Below are 5,848 nucleotides of genomic sequence, written 5' to 3'. Positions count from 1 at the left end.
GCAATGATCCTAAGAAACATCATCAGATTTTCAAAACTAACAGTTTATTGGTAGAATTCTCACCCTGACTAACTATATATGTTGATACCTGTGAAGTAAGCAACTGTACTGAAGAAAGCAATATGCAGTAGAAGCATAACTCTTGGAATGCCTGGTATTCTGGTCTTCTAAAAGCATTCTACTTGTCATGACATAGCAATCATGGCCATACTGTGTTTCAAGTAAATGTTTTTTTTTTTGTTTTTTTTTTTGTTTTTTTTTGTTTTTTTTAAAAAGGGTAACAAATGAAAAAAAGGGACAACAAAAGAAAAATAATATCACAGGATTCTCCTGATACAATGCTGTATATGGTTAGATTTCTACATTTCTGTGTAAAAATATGTAACTGTTTATTCATATTTTAAAAATATTTTATTTAAAAAAAGAAATAAAATGCCACTATATGAAAAATGAGAAAAATATTTGATAAAATTCATTAAGAAAAAATGACTTTATTGAATTCTTAGAAATTATATGTAGGTATGATTCATAGCAAATAGTAAACAATACTGAACATGAGTATTTAAAATGAGCTTTAATAAAGATATTTCATAAGAAAACTTTGGTATCCTAATAAAACCCCCAGATTGATGAGCTAACATTTTTTTAAAAGCCAAATGATTAAAGAATAAACCAAGCAAACTCAGACGTTAAAAAAATAAAAGAATTACCTTGCCATGAATGAATAAAAGCAAATAAGACAATAAATAATGAAGGAAATAAATATACAATGAGACAGATTAATAAAATTAGAAGCTTGTGTCTCTGAAAACAGTAACAACAGATGAGCTAGTGGGAAGATTTACTTTAAGAAAAAGGAAGAAGCAATTGCAAACATAAGGAAATAAATTGAGTGTATGTTTGAGGTCCCACAAAAAGCTTAAAGGACCGTTATAAAAAATTAGCTAGTAAAGATGAATAATTATATAAAATTTATGTTGTAATTTACCAAAACTTAGATGAGATGAAATAGAAAAATGAAATAATGAGATAAAAATCATCCTCAGTAACACTATGTCACCTAGCTCTATGGGTGGGTGTACTCGTTGATACATTGTATCAACTTGAGAAGTCTAAAAGTTTAATTAAGTGAGAGCAGAGAGCCAGGATTCTTAATTAAAATACTGATAGATAAGAATATAAACATCCTTATCCTGTGCAAGAGGAGGGCATGGACATTTTGTGAATTCTACACCCCTACTCCAGTGTAGCTTGTTGATAAGGAGGGAAGTGAAGTTGGCTAGAAGCCACAGCTACTACCGTTCCCTTTTCTCTTTGCTGTTTTCTGCTGCCATGAACTGCTGCTCTCTGCCATGTGCCATTGTGCCTGGGAGTCGTTGAGTATAGATTGAAACCTCCACAAACTCTGAGCTAAATAATTTCATTCCCTTCTTTAAATTTGGGTGTTGGGCATTTTTCCGCAGCAACAAGTGAATGTAACTGAGACAGTTGGCTTTACTGAATATTTCTAGTATAGTTGTAATATTTTTATAAAATTTATCAGCAAATAAAAAAGTGAGAATACATGTCAACAGAACTTATGACATCAGCAAAACTGAAAGTTTAGTACATGAAAGAAATCTACAGAGCAGTCATTTTCATGATTGAAAACACAAAAATCCACAATAAGATAACTTTTATTTAATAGCAAATGTGGAGGAAAATTCTGAGGATTTTACATACAAGAACTCATTTATCCATGAAAACAATCCTCTGGATCAGGTGCTAGCACTATCCTAAATTTACAAATAAGAAGACCAGAAAACAGAGAGTGACTTGCTCGAGAATGCACTGGTCAGGACCTATGCTGACATGTGAGTCAGGGTGGTCTTTCTCCACGATCTACAGAAACTGGCAATAATAAGTGTTAGCAAGGTGCAGAGGAACTGGTATGCTCACGCATTACTGGTAGGAATGATAAATGACACAATCTCGTAAAAACAGTGTGCTAAATTATTATACACAACTACCTTACCCATGACTTACCAATTCCTTTCTAGGTGTTTGCCCAAGGAACAGAAAACAAGTACTCACAGTAGCATATGCATACCAGTGTTCAAAATAGCAACTTTATTCACAATAGCTCCCAAATACAAAACAAACAAACAGAGAAAAAAGCAAACAAAAAAAGGGTCAAAACCAGGTGAATACTAAAGTATGGAATACTTAGCAAGAAAAAGAACAAACTTTTAATGTACACAAAAAGTGACTGTCTCCTCATAAGGAGGCTCAATGGTATGTTCTGCAAACTTACACAAAGCAACACAAAACAGAAAACGAAGTGGGTCAGTGGATGGATGGAAAGAGAAAGGAGATGAAAAGGAATTTAGATGTGTTAGTTCCTGTCCCAGCTCTCTAGAAGGAATGTAAGCATCGTGCACAACACATGTGCTAATAAAATAGACTAAACTTAAATTAAAAAACAAAAGGATTACATGATGTCAATGTAAGAAGTCAGACACAAAATATTTTCTTTAGGTATGTGTCATAGTTTAAATTAGAAAATATGGCACTAGGATGAGGGAATTAATTAGAAGGGACATTGGAGGATGTAGTAATTTTCTTTCTTTTTTCTCTTTCTTCTTTCTTTTTTCTTTCTTTCTTCTTTCTTCTTTCTTTCTTCTTTCTTTCTTTCTTTCTTTCTTTCTTTCTTTCTTTCTTTCTTTCTTTCTTTCTTTCTTCTTTCCTTCTATCTTTCCTTCTTTCTTTTGTGGTACCAGGGACTGAACTTGGGACAGAACTTGCCAGACAGGTGCTTATGTGCTGAGCTACATCCCTGGCCCCAGTAATTTTCTATTATTGTCTCACTAATTGCCATAAGTTTATTTATTTTTAATTAACTAATTTGTTTGTTTATTTGGGTATCAGGAATCAAATTCAGGACCTTGTACTTGCCAGGCAGGCACTTATGCCACTGAGCTACATCCCCTGGCCCACAATGCCATAAATTTAATGGCTTAAATGATATCCTATTTATTTATTTATTTATTTATTTATTTATTTATTTACTTACTTACTTACTTACTTAAACAGGGTCGTTCTGTGCAGCCTAGGCTACCCTTGAACTCACTACGATCCTCCTTCCTCAGTCTCCCCAGTGAGGACTTTACATACAAGAACTCATTTATCCCTGAGTCTCCCCAGTGCTGAGATTCCAGGTGTGCACTACCACATCCAACATGATGACGTTTTAAAACAGATGACATTTTCCAAGGTCAGAAATTGTCTTAGTCCACTTTCTGTTGTTAGTTCAGACTGAGTTATGAAAAGAAGAGTTTTCTTGGGGTTTATTGTTCTGGTTTCTAGGTGGGGGGTGACATCTGGTTATGTTGTACTTGCTGGCAAGGTCTGGAGGTGGAGCAGGGTGTCACAGAGCAATAGGCGGGAAGCACCTAAGAACCTAACCAAACTGGCTCATCTAGCAGATGCACTGTCTAAATGACCCCTTAGCCTAACAATCCATAATCTGTTCTTGAGGTAGAATAGTAAGCACCCATAATTTCTCCTGGTATGTACTAAGTAGTACATGTACTCAGTACATGTACTGAGGTCAACATGGACTCAAGCTCAACATGACCTTTCAAGGGGCAAGCAATATTCAGACCATAGCAATAGTGTAGGCAAGGCATAGCTGGGGCTCCTGTTCTATCAGAGAAACGTGGGCTGAGATCAAGGGCTGGAGGGTGTCCAGCGTCTTCTGAGTCTGGGACCCCTTCCACATTCTAGTAGCTGAAGAACTGGGTCGTTTGTACCCGAATTGCTGAGCTCCTGTTTCTTACTCAGTTTTATCCAGAAATGACTCTTAGAGTTAGTCTCTAGTTGAAATTGTATTATCAGGGCTTGAGAGATGTGGAGGCCCACCTGAGCAGCTCTCCTTGAAAGAAGAATGATTGTTTCCATTTTGGCTGAGCCTGACCCTATTTCCTTGTATTGATATGTACAGAGCGGGCTAGGACTTCTCCTTGTCCTTTCAATTGGGCTTACACAATGTGTATTGGTTTAGCTGAGGTGCTGGTGATAGTCTTTGAAGGTGGCATGCATATTTCCCTGGTAACCTATACCTGCTGCTCTTTACTGTGAGCCAGGTCGAGACAGGATGAAGAGCCAATGCCCTGTGCTATCAGCTAGGGTCGAGCCTTAAGATAGAATCTATGACTTCCTTGGGCTTGAAGGATTACATCAGAACTGAAGAACCAGACCTCCAAAGCATTAGATACTATCTCAGTAGAATAATGAAGATTATTTTCTCTGCATATCCTCTCTGCATATGACAGAGGTAAATGTAGGCCACCTACCTAGCTCAGGTCACAGTACTTCCCTCAGTTCTCAGTCATTCCTCCTCAGGCCACTCCTCCTCCACTGAATAAAACCTGGGTATGGCCCTGAGTCAACCTCCTTGTTCTGGAAAGATGTCTTTCTGGCTGGACTTAGGGCCATAGTAATTATAAGTACGTTTTAGTGTCTTTACTTTCGCTGTGGGTTGCACTGGGAATGGTAGATTAGAATTAAGTTGGTGGGATTTCAATAACTTATCTTTGGGATTACAAATATTGACTTGTTGGACCAAGAGGAGAACCTTGAGGGGAATTCTACAGGGAGATGGCGCAGAGGTCCAAGTGCCTACCTGACAAGCTCAACAACCCAGGTTCAATCCCCGGTACCACATGCAGTGCCGGCCCCAGAAACCTCGGTTCACTGTGTGGGCTACAGAAAATGAGTGTGGTGGGGCACACTTGTAATCTCAGTGCTGGGGAGGTGAAGACAGGAGAATTACTACAGTCTGAATTATGTAGCAAGACGCTGTACCAAATAAATTTATAAATAAATAAAAGATTATAAAAAGAAAAAAAGAAATTATATTATCAAAAGTGAACTTAGCAATATCAGTAAATGCACACAATGCTTTTAAAATGCAGGAGATATGCAGACTTTTGCAGAGACTATTATACAGCATTTTGTAAATACAATACAAAATAACCACATAAGTCAAGTGATAAGGTATTTATATAGATAGGAATATGTGAGTTCTACCAAGCCTTTCCATGTAGGAAGAGACTGTCAATCCAAATCCCAATAAGGTTCTTTAGGTCTTCTCTGTTTCCAGAATTTGTACAGAACAATCAATAGATTTCTGAAGATAAAGAAGTTTGGGGTTGGGAGAGATTGTATATGAAACATGAATATGTTAAAAGTTACACTAATTTGGGGCCGGGGAGATGGCTCAGTGGAATAAGCGCTTCCCTGGCAAGTGCAAGGGCCTGAGTTCAATCCCCGGTTCCGCCAAAAAAAAATTAAAAAAAAATAAAAAGATGTTGCACTAATTAAGACAGTTTGACATTAGCATGCGGTTCATCAGTGAGACAAGGAATAGCATGGAGCATGCAGGAGCAGATCCATGCATCTGTGAAAACTTAATATGCAATTGAAGAGGTAGACATATTTCTGAATGAAGAGATGTCTTGAATAGCTTATGGGAAGCTTAGCACAGTAAATACATGAGGGTAAAATACTGATTGTCATTATTGGGAAAAATAAATTTGGATTCCTGCATCACAGCATACAAAAATCATCTCCAGGTGAATTAAGACACAGTATAAAAAATCTAATCTATAATATTTTTAAAGAAGATAGAAAAAAAATTTACTTACTGAGTTCATTAGTCAGTTAAATATTTTGGGAATTGGGTGGGATTTCTTAAACAGGACATAAAAGGCACTAAATATAATGGAAAAGCACAAAGTATTAAAATATACTAGCTTAAGATTTCAGACTATCATAAGATACCAAATAAGACAAAACTCAGAAATTA

The sequence above is a fragment of the Octodon degus genome, unplaced genomic scaffold (assembly GCF_000260255.1).
Source record: "Octodon degus isolate 3935 unplaced genomic scaffold, OctDeg1.0 scaffold00101, whole genome shotgun sequence".
In the NCBI taxonomy this organism is placed as follows: domain Eukaryota; kingdom Metazoa; phylum Chordata; class Mammalia; order Rodentia; family Octodontidae; genus Octodon; species Octodon degus.
Note: the sequence above shows the minus strand (reverse complement) of the source record.